Genomic DNA, 18,193 nt, shown 5'->3' with positions numbered 1-18,193 from the left:
ATAGATAGAGATACATAGAGATAGTCTTGTACTTGAGATAAACACGAGAGATAACACAAAAAAAAACTATCTGCAGTACTTGATTTGGATCCAGCACTCAAAAATTCATAAATATTGGCATGAAAAAGGCTGTTTTTCCACCAGAAATGTGTGATAGGTCCTCTAAACGGAAAGCGCAGCTTTATCAGATCTTTCACAGGTGGACAGATGACATCAAACAAGTCTAGTGAGCTACTGATTTAATGAAATTCTTAAAGGTAAAGAAATCCTAGTTGTAGACTATGTAAAGAAAACAATTTTTTCTTCTCATTTCTGTTACGAAACAGTTTTTCTGTACATTGCTAAAGAGGTATGCTTATAACACCCTTTTTGGAAGTTGAGATAAGTTGGGTAATTTCTACTTGGATCAATGTTGTCATACATACATGTCAATAAAAATATCTTCTGGAGTCGTAGATATCTAACTGAAGAATAGAGTGTATATTAGCAACATTTTTATTCAAAAAATGTAAGCGAAATGGCAAGCCATATATTTTGACAAGTCATAGCATTGGGCCATTAGTAAAAATTGAGATGGGTTAATTTTGTACCAGAGTAAAGCTGATTTATTTATCGCATCATGTTCAAAAGTTTACAACACCAATCCTCGCAAGGCCATAGCTAGTGGCTTGCCTTATATTTGTTGACAATTGACACAAGTAGACCGGAATTAGTCAAATGACGTCTTTTTTGATTTAAATTGTGTCGCTTAGTGACAAGAAGCAGTATACATACGACATCTCTCTTGCAACATAATGTGCCTAAATATATAGGAAAGATATGTTCGTACATGCAGATACAGTGCGTGGAGTGTCAATGTAAGCGATGTAGCAACGCTTTGTAATTTAGCTGCTAATATTATCATTCTTATGATCGAACGACGAACTTTCCGCTATGAGCAGAAGCTCACTAAGCAAATGGATGAAATATAATACTGTCTCCTCTAAACAATTCCTTCAAAAAATAATAATAGACACATCGAAAAACAAAACAAATAATTATTATGATGATGCAAGCCACACGCACCGTGCCGCCCCCTTCCGCGTCACAAGTGTTTGGCAAGGCCTGCTGCTTTGTCCTATCTGTCACTAAATTAAAATTTTAAATATCCTTGGTTTAAGTGGAATGTCCTGGTAATTTTAATTATTGGAGTTGTTCAGTACGTAGTAATCGCGTTGCGCTTCAAATAAAATTAATAATAATTGAAATGAATTTGCTGCTAAGGAGTAGTTTTAGGGACGTAATTTTACGAATAATATTATGTTTAAGTAATGTTTAAAAAAGTGGAACTGCTTATTGGGTTGGTAACATTATTTAATTGAAGTCATAACGAAATTTGACATAACGAGATCTGAAATCAAAAGGTTTTTGGTGTTGCAAATTTTGGGAGTAGACGTTCAATTTTAAAAGAACTTTAAAAACACAAGCACACCGGCACCGGTTACTTAAAATATTTTTTCATCAATGTTTTGTGCAAAATTAAAACTAAAAAAAAGATAAAATTATTCAGTTAGATATTTGAAAACAAACACTAAGTATGGTAGTTAAAATACGGCAACTTTTACAACGTTTTATATATATTTTTGCATAATCGATTATCGGAATCATATCGTTGCATGGGCGCGGGGCGCTGCTGCTGTCGACATAATCGTACAATCTAAAAGTCCTCAATCATTCAAACTTTATTAACATTGAATATCATTTTATTTTTACACGATATAATATCGCCATCTATGACAGGCGTACGTAAGCTATGTATGAAGTATAATGTAATTTAACTATGTTGATGTAGTATGGGTAATTGGATATAGAGGGCACTAGAATACCTACTGTATAACATCATTATGATCAAACCATATCGGTGGCTCACAACTAGGGTTCGAACTCCGGAATTCCGGTTTTGGCGTAACTCCGGAGCTTCGAAAGATTACAGATTCATTTGTGAAACCGGAGTTATCGTGAACCTAAACAGAGTTTCAATTTTCATATTTTTTTGTTGAAGTTGAGCTTTTTCAGCGGTTACTTATCCTGTAGTCTTCATTAATTGCTTACATAATTTATGAAATAGGTTAAAACTTATCCCATTTTATCAATGGAAAACACATGAAAAAACAAAACCTATAAGAAAAATTTTACTACTTAATTTTAATTAATTACGAAGGTTCCTTTTAATTTTTCTAACTGATTTGTTTTATTTCATACTTAACAGACTTAAACATTCATTGAGGCGTTAAAAAAATTCAAAATAAACGCACTATTTAATCACGCTCAAATTTTTTTAATGAAGCTTCGAAACTCCGGAACTCCGGACTTGGAACGCGGAACGCTCAGCATCAAAACTCGACTCCGGAGCTGAAAAATAGTCCGATTTTCAAGCACTACTCACAACGGAGCACGGGATTCTTCTTAGAATGGGCTTTAGACATAGTCTTCCATGCTGATTGGGAGACTTTACTCGTACATTGGAGAACATTATGGAGAACTCTCTCTCTCAGGCATGCAGGCTTCCTCACGATAGTTTCCTTCACAGTTAAAGCTAATGATACTTTAATTTCTAGAAACGCACATAACTCCGAAAATTTAGAGGTTCCTAGAACTAGAGGTTGTAGGACCTCTGACCTTTCGAAGTTTTACGTGCGTTTTCCATTGATCGGACCCCTGCGACCCAACGACTAGGGTTCATAATCATCATGATCGACCCATAGCCGCCTCACTACTGAGCACAGGTCTCCTCTAATAATGAAGGTAAATAAAACAATTTTTTTTAGTTATCACAAAAGTTGAGTAAGAAAATAAGAATTAAACCTCATAATGTTGCACTATTAAGAGGGCTCTCTCCGTCACTCGTTTCCACTCGTTTCATACAATCGTAGTTCTAATTTCATTTGAATATTAAGCAACCCAAGTCCATGAAATTTTGCAGACATATTTTAGAAACTAATATCTATGTCTGTGGTTTTCCAGATTTCTGTTAAAATATTCGGTTTCAAAGTTACGCGGTCTTAAAAATTTTCATACAAATCTTGGAGCCCCTGTAATTTTAAAACTAATTATTTTTAGAAAAATCTAAAACACCACAGACACAGATATTAGTTTCTAGAATATGTTTGCAAAATTTCATGGACTTTGGTTGCTTAATATTCAAATGAAATAGGAACTACGATTGTATGAAACGAGTGGAAACGAGTGACGGAGAGAGCCCTGTTAAACTTACTTAACTCTGAAAGAACGAATAAAAATAAAAGTAAAGCCTACATTAGTTCGGACTGTGTGTAAGTATGCACGAATATTATGTTTTATTTCATAATGCAATATGTTGCAATTGGCCTCTCACTATATTACATGTAGTAAGTAGGTATACATAATATAGTACGCGACAAGTCGACATGGCAATCGAGGTATGAGCCGGGAGACGCCCCGCACACCCGCACGTCACCTTGCTTTCTTTCTACAGTTACTGAATGAATATAATGTTTTATGCAACAAAAATGGTTCCCATTAAAATACAATTTATCACCTTCTGGCTAGCTAAAAAGAAATGTTTTTTTTTATATAAAAAGAAAAATCCTGACTCAACGCGAATGTATGCTAGCCATTGGTATGTATTATAATCTGCAGTCTATTTTTTCTCATATTTTCCGATACCTAAGGTTGCGCCAATAAGCAATTAGGCCGCCTTTTGTATCCTACATAAGTCTGTGTTTTCTTTAGGTACTTTTAGTGTAGTTTTCCTTATAGTGGTGTTACAAATAAATTGATCGCCCAGATCAACCTCTTGGATCTAGAAAGCTGAAAGTTTGCACTGAGATTCCCTTTATAATATAGACAAGGGATAGATTAAGGATTTTTGAAATTCCCACGGGAGCGAAGCTGCGGGTGGTCGCTAGTGTCAGTATAATTTCAACAATTATTTACAAAGTATGAAGATTATAGTAAAATAATGAACATTATGAAACATCCATTGAAAACGATATATTATTGTTATTATAAACAATTTCATAACAACAATTACTTCAGAGCATTCAACTGCCTTCTAGACCGGTTCTGTGGGCTTAGCACGAGTTTGTACATCTCAAAAACGTTCGTATATTATATCGAGCGTTGAAAAACTTACTATAAGGTTAAAATAAAATGGACCTAAAATCGTTCGTCCATACATCGAAATCCAACATCCAAGAGTCCAACCATTTCATTCCGTTTACAACACAAACTTTAGACAAACTTAAGGCCTATTTTACTCTGACGTTAACTTATAAAGTCAACGTTTTCGAGACGACTGAACTCGTACTAAGGGTATAGACTGGACTTGTATTCGTATACCGTTTAAAATTACATAACTATAAAGTAGTGCGAAATATTTAGTTAATTTAACAAGCTTCTGTAGACGAGTTGAACTAATATTGTTTTTGTATATTTTTGGAGGTCAGCAGAGCACCTCTCTCACTCTCTGCATCGTTTTCAACATTGCTGCGGGTTGTAATCCTTACCATAGATATCTTTTTATCTTTCAGTGGGCTGTATCTCGTAAACCGCAATAGGTAGAGAGTTCAAATTTTCACAGAATACATTGTTTATTGCCGCTATAACAAAAAAAAAATCAAAATGGCGACCATGAAAATTTAAAAATTAAACTGTTATTTCTTGTACGATGGTCTTAATTACGATTGGTTCCGTACCATAGCTATATATACCGAAAATTTCAACTCTCTAGCTATTACGGTTTATGAGTATAGTCCGCTGACAGATTGACAGACGGGCCGACAGATGGACGTACGGAGCGACGAACGGACGGCCAGACGGACGGATAGGCGGATGGACGGCCAGCGGAGGCTTAGTTATAAGCTCCCCTTGGCATCCTTCGGGTATATGTAACCCTAAAAATCCTTAAAGATGGTTTTATCTCTGTTCTACGCAAGATTCGTAATTTATTTCAATAGGGTTAGCTACGTTTAAAGTCTATTAATAAGGAAGTAGTATCCTGGATCGTAACTTAGTGTTAACCCAAGATATTCTGGGAGTGGCCTAGCACGAAAACGTACCTATTGAACTCTTAAATGCCATAGCATGACATAACTTTAAGGAAGTATTAATGATTGAAAATGAATTCACTCTTCATACATCACTGCTAAAACTTCTTCAGAAATCAGGGAAGTGATTATATATACTACTAGAAGATACCCGCGGCTTCGCCCGCGTGGATTTCGGCTTTTTGAAATCCCATGGGAACTCTTTGATTTTTCGGGATAAAAAGTAGCCTATGTGCTAATCCAGGATATTATCTATATTCATTCCAAATTTCAGCCAAATCCATTCAGTAGTTATTGCGTGAAAGAGTAACAAACATACACACACACACACACACATACAAACTTTCGCCTTTATAATATTAGTGTGATATAGCCAAGTGGTTAAGATTTCGGCCTCCATTTGGGAGGTCGGGGGTTCGAACCCGGGCGTATTTGTAACTTTTTATCACTTGCTTGAATGGTAAAGGAAAACATCGCGAGGAAACCTGCATGCCTGAGAGTTGTCCATAATGTTGTCAAAGGTGCGTGAAGTCGCTTATCCGCATTGGGCCAGCTTGGCGCTTAAATCCGTCTCATTCTGAGAGGAAACCAGTCCTCCGTAGTGATACTATTGGTTGATCATACTGATGCCCGCGACTTCGTTCGCGTGGATGTAGGTTTTTGTAAAATTCTCGTGGGAACTCTTTTATTTTCCGGGATAAAAAGTAGCCTATATGCTAATCCAGTGTATAATCTATCTCCATTCTAAATTTCAGCCCAATCCGTCCAGTAGTTTTTGCGTGAAGGAGTAACAAACATACACACACTCACACACACACACACACACACATACAAACTTTCTCCTTTATAATATTAGTGTGAAGTGTGATGTGATGACATAAGGGCTGTCTTTATGTGATGTGGTTGTTACTTCAACAACAAATAGATATTTTGTTGTTAAACCTGTGTTTCGATGCTGGACTGACGCTCAAATTCTAGGTCATCTAAAATTCTAAATTCACACTTCCACACTTGTCTCTTAGTGTACCTACTAGTTTTTCGCGGCCCATCTGTTTAATCGATTTATACGTTTAAAAGATATATCTTTCATAATTCCCGCAGCTTCATCCACATAGATTTAGACGTATTAAAATCCCGTGGGAACTTTTTCCCGGAATTTTCTGGGATAAGAAGTAGCCCATGACCGTCCCTGGGATGCAAGCTATCTTTTTACTAAAATTCGTCAAAATCGGTTAAACAGATGGACCGTGAAGAGCTAGAAGATAGACAGACATACACACAGATAGATGCACACTTCCAATTTCGTAGTATCCAGCATGGATTTTTAAAATAGCTGTTCTTTGTTTTCTACGGAACTGTAAAAATTGTGGAGTTTTCATCAATTTCCCCACAATGCGCACCGTCTATTTTGACATCACGTTAATTTGTGTTAATTGCATATCAAAATTCTCGTTTGATGCAATCGGGGCGTACCTACCCATTACAGTAAATTTTATTGCCGCAGTAAACACCTCGGGGGTATGGTTAAGACGGTCAAATCACTTTGAAGCAACGTGTGTGTATGTGTGTGTGTGTGTGTGTGTTTGTTACTCCTTCACGCAAAAACTACTGGACGGATTGGACTGAAATTTAGAATGGAGATAGATTAGCCTATGTGCTAATACTCTGGATTAGCACATAGGCTACGAGTTCCCACGGGATTTTTAAAAAACTACATCCACGCGAACGAAGTCGCGGGCATCAGCTAGTTTAATAAAAAAAAAAAAATGGCAACTCACTTTTGCCTATAAAGGTAAGCGTCCACAGTTACACATCGCAGGCATCGGACGCAACGGGCTTAAGTTTTTTTGTACATTAAAAGTCATATATTTCATGTATAAGTACATACATTATTTACTGTACTTAGATAAAAAAGAAAAACATATTTACATTGAGAAAAAACTTGCAAAAAAAATTGCAAAAAATATACACTGTCCAAATGGTCACTGCAACTCGTATGGAATATACCCTGTTTCCAGTGCGTTTCAAGCAATTAACCTTTACCCATTACCCATGGCCTAAACAATTTAAGAGTAGACTCGTTCTCAGTAGTGGGCCATTGACGGGTCGATAAAGAGAACTTAGTTATTTGCATTGCTGACCTACAAGTTTTACAATAACTTTTACACGACTTAAGTTAAGTCTCTCCGTCACTCGCTCCATACAAACGTAGTTCGTCTCTCATCGGAATACTAACCAATCATACTCAATGGAATTATGTAGAAACGTTCCGGGAACTAATATCTATGCCTGTGGTTTTCCAGATTTCCGTTAAAATATTCGGTCTTAAAAATTCACATACAAATCTTCGAGCCCCTATAATTTTAAAAACTACATATTTTTAGAAAAATCTAAAACACCACAGGCACAGATATTAGTTTCTAAAATGTCTGCAAAATTTCATGAACGGTTGCTTAATATTCAAATGAAATTGGGACTACGATTGTATGGAGTAAGTGACGGAGAGAGCCCTGTTAAGCATCATTAGTTGTTAACAAATAGGTAGGTCTTCAAATTGTAGTCAAATTACTTATAACACGCGATATACTATGAACCTATCAAGTTATTTGTTTACAATTTAATGTACCAATTACCTACTGCAAGATGCAATACTTTAAACACGATTTTTGCCTCAGCTTCGTCCGCGTTGATTTGGGTTTTATAAAGATTTCTTTAGAGTTTGTCAGAATTCTTTTTAACCGACTTCAAAAAAAGGAAGAGGTTTGGAGAACCTCTCAAAAAAAGAATCTTTTTTTTAGTGGAAGTATACGTTATAAACAGAATCTACCTAGGTGTTACGGAAGGAAATATGGAAATTATGGCTCATGAACTATTTATTAACTTAAAGGGGTGGAGGGGGGGAGGGGAAAAATCCAAACGGGTACCTACTTGAATCCGTTCTCGCTTGCGCTTACCAAATGACTGATAAGTAATGATTATTTATCAGCAGGGTCTGCAGGTTAGTTTTTAGGGTTTCCCGTTCCTCAAAAGGTCTGTCTGTTTGTTTGTCTGTCTGTCCAGCTGTCCGTCTGTTGTGTCTGTCAAAAGACCGATAGGGTACTTCCCGTTTTTGGTATGCCAAATCGCTGGGCGGCACGACTTTGCCGGTAGGGTGACAACTAGCCACGGCCGTAGCCTCCCACTAGAACATTTATTTTTCTCATAGTTTAAAGTTTGGGAAACCAAAAAAAGTAATACTAATGCAAGCTCTATACTTCACATTCACATTTCAAGAAATCATTTCATTTGTTGTTTATTTTTGGTTTTAGCTCGTCGGATTACGGATACAAGGCCTTCAGTTACTTTCAAATAAATATATTGTAACCTTTGTTACAAGGAACTTAATTTGGTATAATCCGCTAAACCAGACAAATCTGTATGGCGCAACATGCAGGAGAAGCCGGCCACCAAGCAAGCAATACGCACCACCACCACGCAGCACCACACACATCCCAACACCACTCGACGCGCGTTTCGCCCCGACACCGGAGCATCCTCTGGAGATGTAGACCTTACAATCTCCAATTTCAAAGTGATTATCGTTACAAATCTATACATGTAACCATTTTAAGAATTTTGATAATTTCAATGGGATCTTTGAAAATCCAAATCCACACGAACGAAGTCGCGGGGGAAAAATAGTTTACAATGAACAATAATTACTGTAAGATAAGATGAGTTTTTGTAATTAATATAAGAACAACGTCACAGTTTTGTTATTTCATTTGAAATAACTATTAATTCAGCCCTCAGTACAAAAATTGTAATATAAAATTTCATACACTAAAATGATTTCATCTCATATAATTACAGTAATCTCGGATTACACCTCTTGATTTGCCAATCTAATGGTTACAATTTACAAGCGATTAGCGATTATTTATCACTTTTGTTATTTTTTAACCCCCGACCCAAAAAGAGGGGTGTTATAAGTTTGACGTGTGTATCTGTGTGTCTGTGTATCTGTGTATCTGTCTGTGGCATCGTAGCACCTAAACGAATGGACCAATTTTAATTTAGTTTTTTTTGTTTGAAAGGTGGCTTGATCGAGAGTGTTCTTAGCTATAGTCCAAAAAAATTGGTTCAGCCGTTTAAAAGTTATCAGCTCTTTTCTAGTTTTCTTGTAGAAAAGAAGGTTAGATAACCCTTAGGTTCATAATATTCAAGTGTCAATTAACAAATGTTAAGCTGTCAAGATGGACGTTGCCTAGATATACATAATTATTTATTTGAAAATGATGTTTTGGAAAACTCAGATACTTTGGATCGTAGGCGCGGAATAGTCAAAGAAAATCGGTTCAGCCGTTTGAAAGTTATCAGCTCTTTTCTAGTTACTGTAACCTTCACTGGTCGGGGGTGTTGAAAATTTTTAATTTACACTTGTAATAATTATTCAGTGATAGAATTAGAATGAGGTATAGCAGCAGTTTATATCCCCACGGGGGAAAATATTAAATGAATATCTTTTGAGAACTCACAAAATTACTGAATATGCAATTTAGTGTCTAGTAACTACTAACACATTCTGTCATTCACAGATTTTTTTTTTAATGATGTAACCACAAATTCACGGTTTTTGACGTGACAACGTCTTATAATTCGATAGAGCCGGCTGCACGCACGAAAAAACATGACTCATGCGGCGTTACCTCGCTCTGAGGCGTTCCATGTAAGGCTTGAAGTGCAAGCGAGAGCGCGGAACGAGCGACAAAGAAGCACAATCGGCCTTTGTTGTCACGTTCAACTATCGTCAGTAAACCGACTTTACAGACAACCAATTTTTGGATTTATTCCTTTACTTGTGCTACCTGCCAAATTTCATAATTCTAGGTCAACTTGAAGTACATACTCTACAGGTTTTCTTGACAGACACGACAGACGGACAGACAGACAACTAAGTGATCCTATAATGGTTCCGTTTTTCTTTTTGAGGTACGAAACCTTAAAAAGAAACAAGTGTAAATTAATAATTTATAACACCCCCGACAAGTGAAGGTTACAGTAACTAGAAAAAAGCTGATAACTTTCAAACGGCTGAACCGATTTTCTTGGACTATTCCGCGCCTACGATCCAAAGTATCTGAGTTTTCCAAAACATCATTTTCAAATAAATAATTAAGTAAATATATCATTTTCAAATAATAAAGTAAGTAAATAAATAATTATGTCAATTGACATAATAAATTATGAACCTAACGGTTATCTAACCTTCTTTTCTACAAGAAAACTAGAAAAGAGCTGATAACTTTTAAACGGCTGAATCAATTTTTTTGGATTATAGCTAAGAACACTCTCGATCAAGCCACCTTTCAAACAAAAAAAAGTAAATTAAAATCGGTTCATTCGTTTAGGCGCTACGATGCCACAGACAGATACACAGATACACAGACACACAGATACACACGTCAAACTTATAACACCCCTCTTTTTGGGTCGGGGGTTAAAAAAAAGTAATGCATAGATGGTCGCCGTCGCGTATAGCTTGGGCGTCGCCGTCGGATGTCAGTCCGTTTTGCTCCACATACGTCGCACTCAGTGGTGACATTGCAACATTGCCACGCATTTTTGCAACAGTCAAGGAGGTTATTAAAGTAATTTGTCTGGTGGCCATTGTTATTTCTTTAATCTATACTTTAAAAACGCAATAATAAAAGAAAAATCCTCAATAACTCTAGACTGAATTCCGAAAGGTCGGCGGTTCAAACCCCACCCGTTGCACTATTGTCATACCTACTCCTAATACAGCTTTGCGCTCAGTTGGGGGGGAAAGAGGAATATTAGTCATGATTAGCATGGCTAATAATCTTTAAAAAAAACACGACTGCACTGCCAAAAACGAACTAAAAAGATTTTTTTTCACATTTCAAAATAGTTTACTTACACCGCTCTATACAGCTGCCATACTGTTTTTTTTTAAATAGATAGATAAGTAGATGGATAGAAAAATGTATAGCCAGTGTCACTCAAAATTCAAAATATTTTTATTCAATTAAACTTTTACAAGTACTTTAAAATCACCAAGTGTATCTACCAATAGTTCGGAATGCCAGCAAGGAACTCGGCGGTTGCTCTGTTCAAAGATTTGATACTCGGGATAATTTAAGAGTTAACAGACCATTGAGAACTCTCAGACATGCAGGTTTCCGCACGACGTTTTCCTTCCTCCTTAAAAACAGGTGATTGATGTTTAATTCAAAATTCAAAATTCAAAATGTTTTTATTCAATTAGACTTTTACAAGTTCTTTCGAATCGTCAAAAGCATCTACCACTGGTTCGGAATGCCTTTCCTACCGAGAAGAACCAGCAAGAAACTCGGCGGTTGCTCTTTTCAAAGATTTGATATACAATATTATGCCATGTATAAAAGCAATTGAAGTCCTGCGCATTGCTGGAGCGAATCGAAGTTCAAATCCACGCTTTTTTATCATTTACATAATCTTCGATAGTATAATATGCTTTTCTCAGGAGCATATTTTTAATAGATTTTTTGAACCTGTGTAAAGGCAAGTCCAAAATTGACTGAGGAATTTTGTTATAGAAGATTAAATTGTAAATTGTAATTGTTTAAAAACGCACAGTAATTCCGAAAAGTTAGACATGCTGGTATGGAACCTCCGACCCCCTGTTTAGAAGACCAACGTCTTAATCACCAGGGTATCACTGCTTTATATATTTTCGTACTAGATGATGCCCGCGACTTCGTCTGTGTGGATTTAGTTTTTCATAAAAATCCCGTAGTAACTCTTTGTTTTTTCGGGATAAAAAGTTACCTAAGGTACCTGGGTCGAATATGGCCACCTTAAGGTTTCGTGTCTATTTTTTCATGTTTTTTTCAGACTAGACGGCAAGCCAGGGTATTTTTCTCAAAGAGTATCTATCAAACTTTCTTAATATTGGAAAAAATATCAAAAACATTTAATATTTACAGATATTCTTTACTTTTATGAAAAAATCGGAAAATGGCCATATTTCCGACGGGGTCGGTTAATATGCCCATACAACAATGTAACAATACAATATCAAAAGTCCTTTAAAAAAAAGGCCTTTAAGTAACCCGTGGGAATTCTTTGATTTTCCGGATAAAAAGTAGCCTATGTCCTTTCTCGGGATGTAAGCTAACTTTGTACCTATCAAAATCGGGTAAACTATTGGGCCGTGAAATGCTAGCAGACAGACGGGCAAACTTTATAGTATTAGTATGGATTAGGGCATGACATACTTAGTAAAAAATTCTCAACGATAGAGTAAATGGCGCTGTTTATTCAAATGAGTTGCTAAATATGCTAAATAGGTATTATCATGGTATTAACTATTTCCAAATTATAGCACGGAATGGTTGGTGCACTGCCGGGTTTTTGATACGATCTCTTCGGCGCAGCAACAATAGGAAATAGGAAATAGGAATACCTAAATAATAGTTGGGCCTAAAGTATACCAGAGTGAACTAGAGTTAGGAAATTCTTGGTTTAATCTGTACCCATGCATCAAATCTTTGAACCCCTGTAATTTTAAAACTACATATTTTTAGAAAAATCTAAAACACCACAGGCACAGATATTAGTTTTTCTAGAATATGTCTGCTAAATATTTAGCAACCAAAGCCCGCAGCTTCGCCCGCGTGGATTTAGGTTTCTAAAAATCCCGTGGGAACTTTTGATTTCCCTGGACAAAAGTAGCCTATCCGTAATAGCCCGTCCCGGGGATGTAACGTGTTCCTGTACTACGTAAAAACATTTAAACGGATGATCCTTCAAAAAATCCCGAGGGATTAGGATTTAGGAAAGCTTTGACGTGCCGTAGCACCACGACGCGACACAATAGTAAAGTAAGTGGGAAAAGGTTTCTGCCGTGCGAGGAGGGGCGTGTCTCGATGTTGTCGAGAAAATGAAAGAGGTGCGAGTACAGTGTGCCTAGTGGGAGATTTTTAACCTATTCGATCGCGTAAAAGTTAACTGCGTTTTGTATGGAATTGAAACAGCGCCATCTTCTTGTCACTAGATGGCGCTGTTTCAATTCCATACAAAACGCAGTTAACTTTTACGCGATCGAATAGGTTTAAAATCTCCCACTAGGCACACTGTACCTAAATTGATTATGTACAAGTGTAAATTAAAAATTTATATCACCCCCGACAAGTAAAGGTTACAGTAACTAGAAAAGAGCTGATAACTTTCAAACGGCTGAACCGATTTTCTTGGATTATAGCTAAGAACACTCTCTATCAAGCCACCTTTCAAACAAAAAAACTAAATTAAAATCGGTTCAGTGGTTTAGGAGCTACGATGCCACAGACAGATACACAGATACACACGTCAAACTTATAACACCCCTCTTTTTGGGTCGGGGGTTAAAAATTCTCTTAAATACAATAAGGTCTTCCCTTAAATACTGCAGCATTTTGCTGAGGCAGAACCCTTTTCAAAATCAATGGGTAGAACCCTTTTAGCTCACGGACACAATATTGGTCTTAATATTTTGTAGTTTTAAGTTTAGTTGATAATTTGTATGAATGGTATTTTTATTTTTATTCTTTTTTTGTGATTTTGTTGAGCTACATAAACTTTTATTTATTTAATAATAAGCTACATAATAGAAGTAGTACTTTAGGTTTAAGCTGTTGCTTTTTAAACACTCGACAGCCGCCTTCTGTTTGAGTCCTTATTCTGGTCTTATCAAATACATATATTATATTTGCATTTCACTGTTACACATTACAATTAATTTTAAACCACTTAACAATTTCACACTGGTTTTCCACTTATTGATATTTAAATTTAGTTACTTACTGATAATTTAATTTAATTTAATTTAAGGAACAGATGATTTTATGGCATGTCAGCTTGAAGGTTGCGTTCCGTTTTTACCAGACGATATAATATTCCGCTCTTATACAGGGTGTTTGGTAATTAGTATATAATGATGACACGTACCCATGCTACTTTGATCTGATAAACACAATGCTGCTCACTGAGATCGTTGGCCATCTTTAGATAGGCCGAGGCCAACGATCTCAGTGAGTTAGGGCACATTAGGGCCATGAAAACTTGGTCATAAAAAAATTTAAAATTTTGGATGGAAATTTTTATAATTTTATTTCGTCATTTTACTTCAGCATTATATTTATCAGATCAAAGTAGCATGGGTAGTGTCGTCATTTATACACTAATTACCAAACACCCTGTATAAGATTATAATTACAAAAATGTTTGTCTGTCTGTCTTCTAGATTTTCATGGTCTATTAGTTTAACTGATTTAGACTAAAGGTACAAAGATAGCTTATATCTCGGGGTAGGACATAGGCTACTATGTATCCCGGAAAACTAAAGATTTCGCACGGGATATTTTAAAAACCAAAATCCACGCGGATAAAATCGTCGAGTTCTTAATATTTCCCGAAACTCGCGTCTATAAAGACAACTACACCCGTTTTTTAATAAATGATCAAATATAAACGAACACGTAGGTATTGCTGTCGTCCGTAGGTACATCGGAGTTCACGAGTTACCCCTAGTTACCCAAAAGACATCGGCCACTTGTCCTTTTCTACGTGCCACTCGTGGTTCTTCAAAAGCAAATATCTTTATATTTTCATGTAGCTTACTACATGAAATAAAGATATTAGTTCCTTACATATGAAATTGGCGTTTTGTGTGAAAATCGTTTTTTAAATATAATATGTTTATTTAATCAAAATACGCACCATGGCTATCTATGCACTTTTGCCATCTCATAGGTACATATTTCATTGATCCCTTTACTAAAATAAACCATTCGGACGGGAATCAATAAAATCTTTGAAGGCGCTTTGGACTGCCCCATCGGAGATGAATTTTTTCCCTTGTAAGAAGTTATCCAAGTTTCAACAAAAATAGTAATCTGTTGGAGCAAGGTCCGGGAAGTACGGTCGATGTTTTAGACAATCCAATTGAAGCTCCTCTAATGTGGTAGCCGTCTGTTGTGCAGTATGTGGTCTAGCGTTGTCCTGAAGCAGCAGTGGCCTAGAGCGATTGAGCAGCATCGGTTGTTTAGCAGCTAGCTTTTCCATCATGGTATGCAGTTGCTGACAATAGACATCCACCGTAATCGTCTGGCTCGATTTAAGAAAGATATAACAAACGTGTTAATATTTTAAGAAAAATTATCCACTTGTATAAGAATGTAATTCATTTTTTTTAGGAAAAAGTAAAAATTCATATAATAATAATAAAAAATTATTAATAATATTATTATGTCAGTTATCAGAATATATTTTCATTTATATAGAAATAATATATCCCTTAAAAGCTGCAAATAAACCACACGGATAAATGCATTTTACGCTTTTGCTATTATATCAAACAGCATTAAAAATATATATATACATATATATATACGTATCGTATACACACGTACCTATAAACAAGCTGCATTTTATATCCAAGAGTATATTGTGAAGGCTTTTCACTCCATATTGATTAATCTCAAATAATAATATATTTATTCGACCATCATGAGAGTGCACATTTATTGTTTATTTGCTATAGTTTTACTTGCTAGCTTTTTGGACCATGTCATGTCCCAGCATCCTCCGAGTAAGCAAAAGATTTTTTACATCAAAATGTTACTTTAATAATTATAATAATTGGGTGCAGCAGGGCGGTATGCTCAATTTCACAGATTTCGAGATTCCACATCTCACCAAGGTGAAAGATTTCGAGAATCGATCCATCTAGAACCATCGACCGCTCACTACTAAGCACAGGTCTCGTCTCAGATTAGGCCATAGGCCACCACGCTGGTCAATTGTAGACTGGCAGACTTCACACACTTTGGAGAACAGGTTACAGAAACAACAGGCATACAGGTTTCCTCACAAAGTTTTCCTTCACCATTAAACGAATCAATTTAATTCGTTAAAAAGCAAAGCTCCAAAAAGTGAGAGTATTCCAGGCATTAAACCTCGGATCCCTCGAATATGACGCTAGCATCTAAAGCACTAGGCCAGTGGTTCCCAAAGTTATCAGGTCCGCGATCTACCTATAAATAATTTAAAGCTCGAGACCCACTCCATGCCAAACGTGAAAAAGCGACATCATAATTATTGTTGCTGCAGCATTTCCTCGATAATTATATATTTTTTTGTGAGATAGTTTTGCGCTTGACGACAATCATGCCTGAGAAACAGAGCAACGATGTGGTACAAGATAGCTAGAAGATGCCTATTCACTCTTTTGGATGTTTTCTTTTTTGAATGTGTTCATCCATTACATCCAGTTATAATCATAATAATAATAATTAATAAGAATGCTGGTACCGCAAGAAATTTAATTTTATTCATTTGGCTGCCGGCCAAACAACAGCGAGGCCGACGTTTTGCGACTCATCTGTGTATAGTTTGAGGAAGACTGCATAAGCTACTACTTTTTCTTGTATGGAAGGCCATAAGGTGGTTGAATGTGTATGCTTATTTTTAACCCCCGACCCAAAAAGAGGGGTGTTATAAGTTCGACGTGTGTATCTGTGTATCTGTGTATCTGTCTGTGGCATCGTAGCGCCTAAACGAATGAACCGATTTTAATTTAGTTTTTTTTGTTTGAAAGGTGGCTTGATCGAGAGTGTTCTTAGCTATAATCTAAAAAAAATGGTTCAGCCGTTTAAGAGCTATCAGCTCTTTTCTAGTTTTCTTGTAGAAAAGAAGGTTAGATAACCGTTAGGTTCATAATATTATGTCAATAGACAAATGTCAAGCTGTCAAGATGGACGTTGCCTAAATACATAATTATTTATTTGAAAATGATGTTTTGGAAAACTCAGATACTTTGGATCGTCGGGGGTGTTATAAATTTTTAATTTACACTTGTGGTGTATATTTTCAGATGATGGCCGTATACATTGCGAGGATGACGAAGAGTGCGATGAAGTCTGCCATTTACGCTGTCGTTACCCAAGTGAGCCTTTCTGCGATGGTGCTTGTTGGTGTGCTCCATTCTCGTTAAAATGAATTTTGTGCGTATGAATCAGCATAATATACATTGTTTCATGTAAATTGTTTTTTTGTTAAAAAATCACATTATTCTTGTCCTTTTGAACCGACTATATATTATGTATGTACCTGTATAAACAAAAATATTTTCGAAAAACCGACTTTCAAAGTCACTACAAAGTAAAACATATTTTTTGTTTCTGCATGTCTGCACGTATGTTGAAGTCTGGCAAACTTAACGCTTTGATTTCAGTTTATTATTATACTCGCGCGACTTCATGCATACCTACATACTCTCGGTTTTTAGGGTTCCGTACCTCAAAAGGAAAAACTGAACCCTTATAGGATCACTTTGTTGCCTGTCTGTCTGTCTGTCCGTCCGTCCATCCGTCCGTCCGTCGTGTCTGTCAAGAAACCTATAGGGTACTTACCGATGACCTAGAATCACGAAATTTGGCAAGTAGATAGGTCTTATAGCACAAATACAGGAATAAATCTGAAAATCCCAAATTTGCGTTTACATCATTAAAAAAAATAATTTAAAATGTGTTTTAATTATCAAAGTAAGATAACTATACCAAGTGGGGTATCATATGAAAGGGCTTTACCTGTACATTCTTTAACAGATTTTTAATTATTTTAATGTAAGTATATTAGTTTTGATTTATCGTGCAAAAGTTGGAAAAATACCCGAGTACGGAACCCTTAGTGCGCGAGTCAGACTCGCACTTGGCCGGTTCTTTCTTTTGTGGCAGGCCATAAAGTGGTTGAACTATCATAAGGGCGTGAAATAATAATTTAGGGCTACATTTTCAGACGCTCACGGTTCAGGCTTGGGTTCAGGCTTTGTAACCTGCGTCAACGGCCAGAATGCCGACCCGTCTGCGAAGCAAGCTGTGCTGTACCATTTCAGGCTATCTGCTATACAATATGCCGGTGTTCTCCACTCACTGCACGTCGATCCCCGAGCTGCTGGCAGACGAATATTTGGTTAACATGAATTTTGTGCATGTGTGTTCCTAAACTTATTTATTACTAGCCGATGCCCGCGACTTCGCCCGCGTGGATTTAGGTTTTTCGAAATCCCGTGGGAACTCTTTGATTTTCCGGGATAAAAAGTAGCC

The 18,193-nt window shown here is 36.4% G+C and overlaps 1 protein-coding gene and 1 long non-coding RNA gene across 2 annotated transcripts in view; one reads left to right on the top strand and one right to left on the bottom strand.

Moving 5' to 3' along the window:
* LOC123867372 (angiotensin-converting enzyme) overlaps nucleotides 1-18,193 on the bottom strand; it is a 335,250-nt gene that overhangs the window by 113,651 nt on the left and 203,406 nt on the right. The gene's annotated exons all lie outside the window — the stretch shown is intronic.
* On the top strand, nucleotides 15,482-17,132 carry LOC123867393. Its single transcript, XR_006796402.1, has 2 exons — nucleotides 15,482-15,678; nucleotides 16,963-17,132. It is a non-coding gene; the product is annotated as an uncharacterized LOC123867393 (long non-coding RNA).

The sequence above is a fragment of the Maniola jurtina genome, chromosome 8 (genome assembly GCF_905333055.1).
Source record: "Maniola jurtina chromosome 8, ilManJurt1.1, whole genome shotgun sequence".
In the NCBI taxonomy this organism is placed as follows: Eukaryota; Metazoa; Arthropoda; class Insecta; order Lepidoptera; family Nymphalidae; genus Maniola; species Maniola jurtina.
This window is presented reverse-complemented; position numbering and strand designations above follow the sequence as displayed.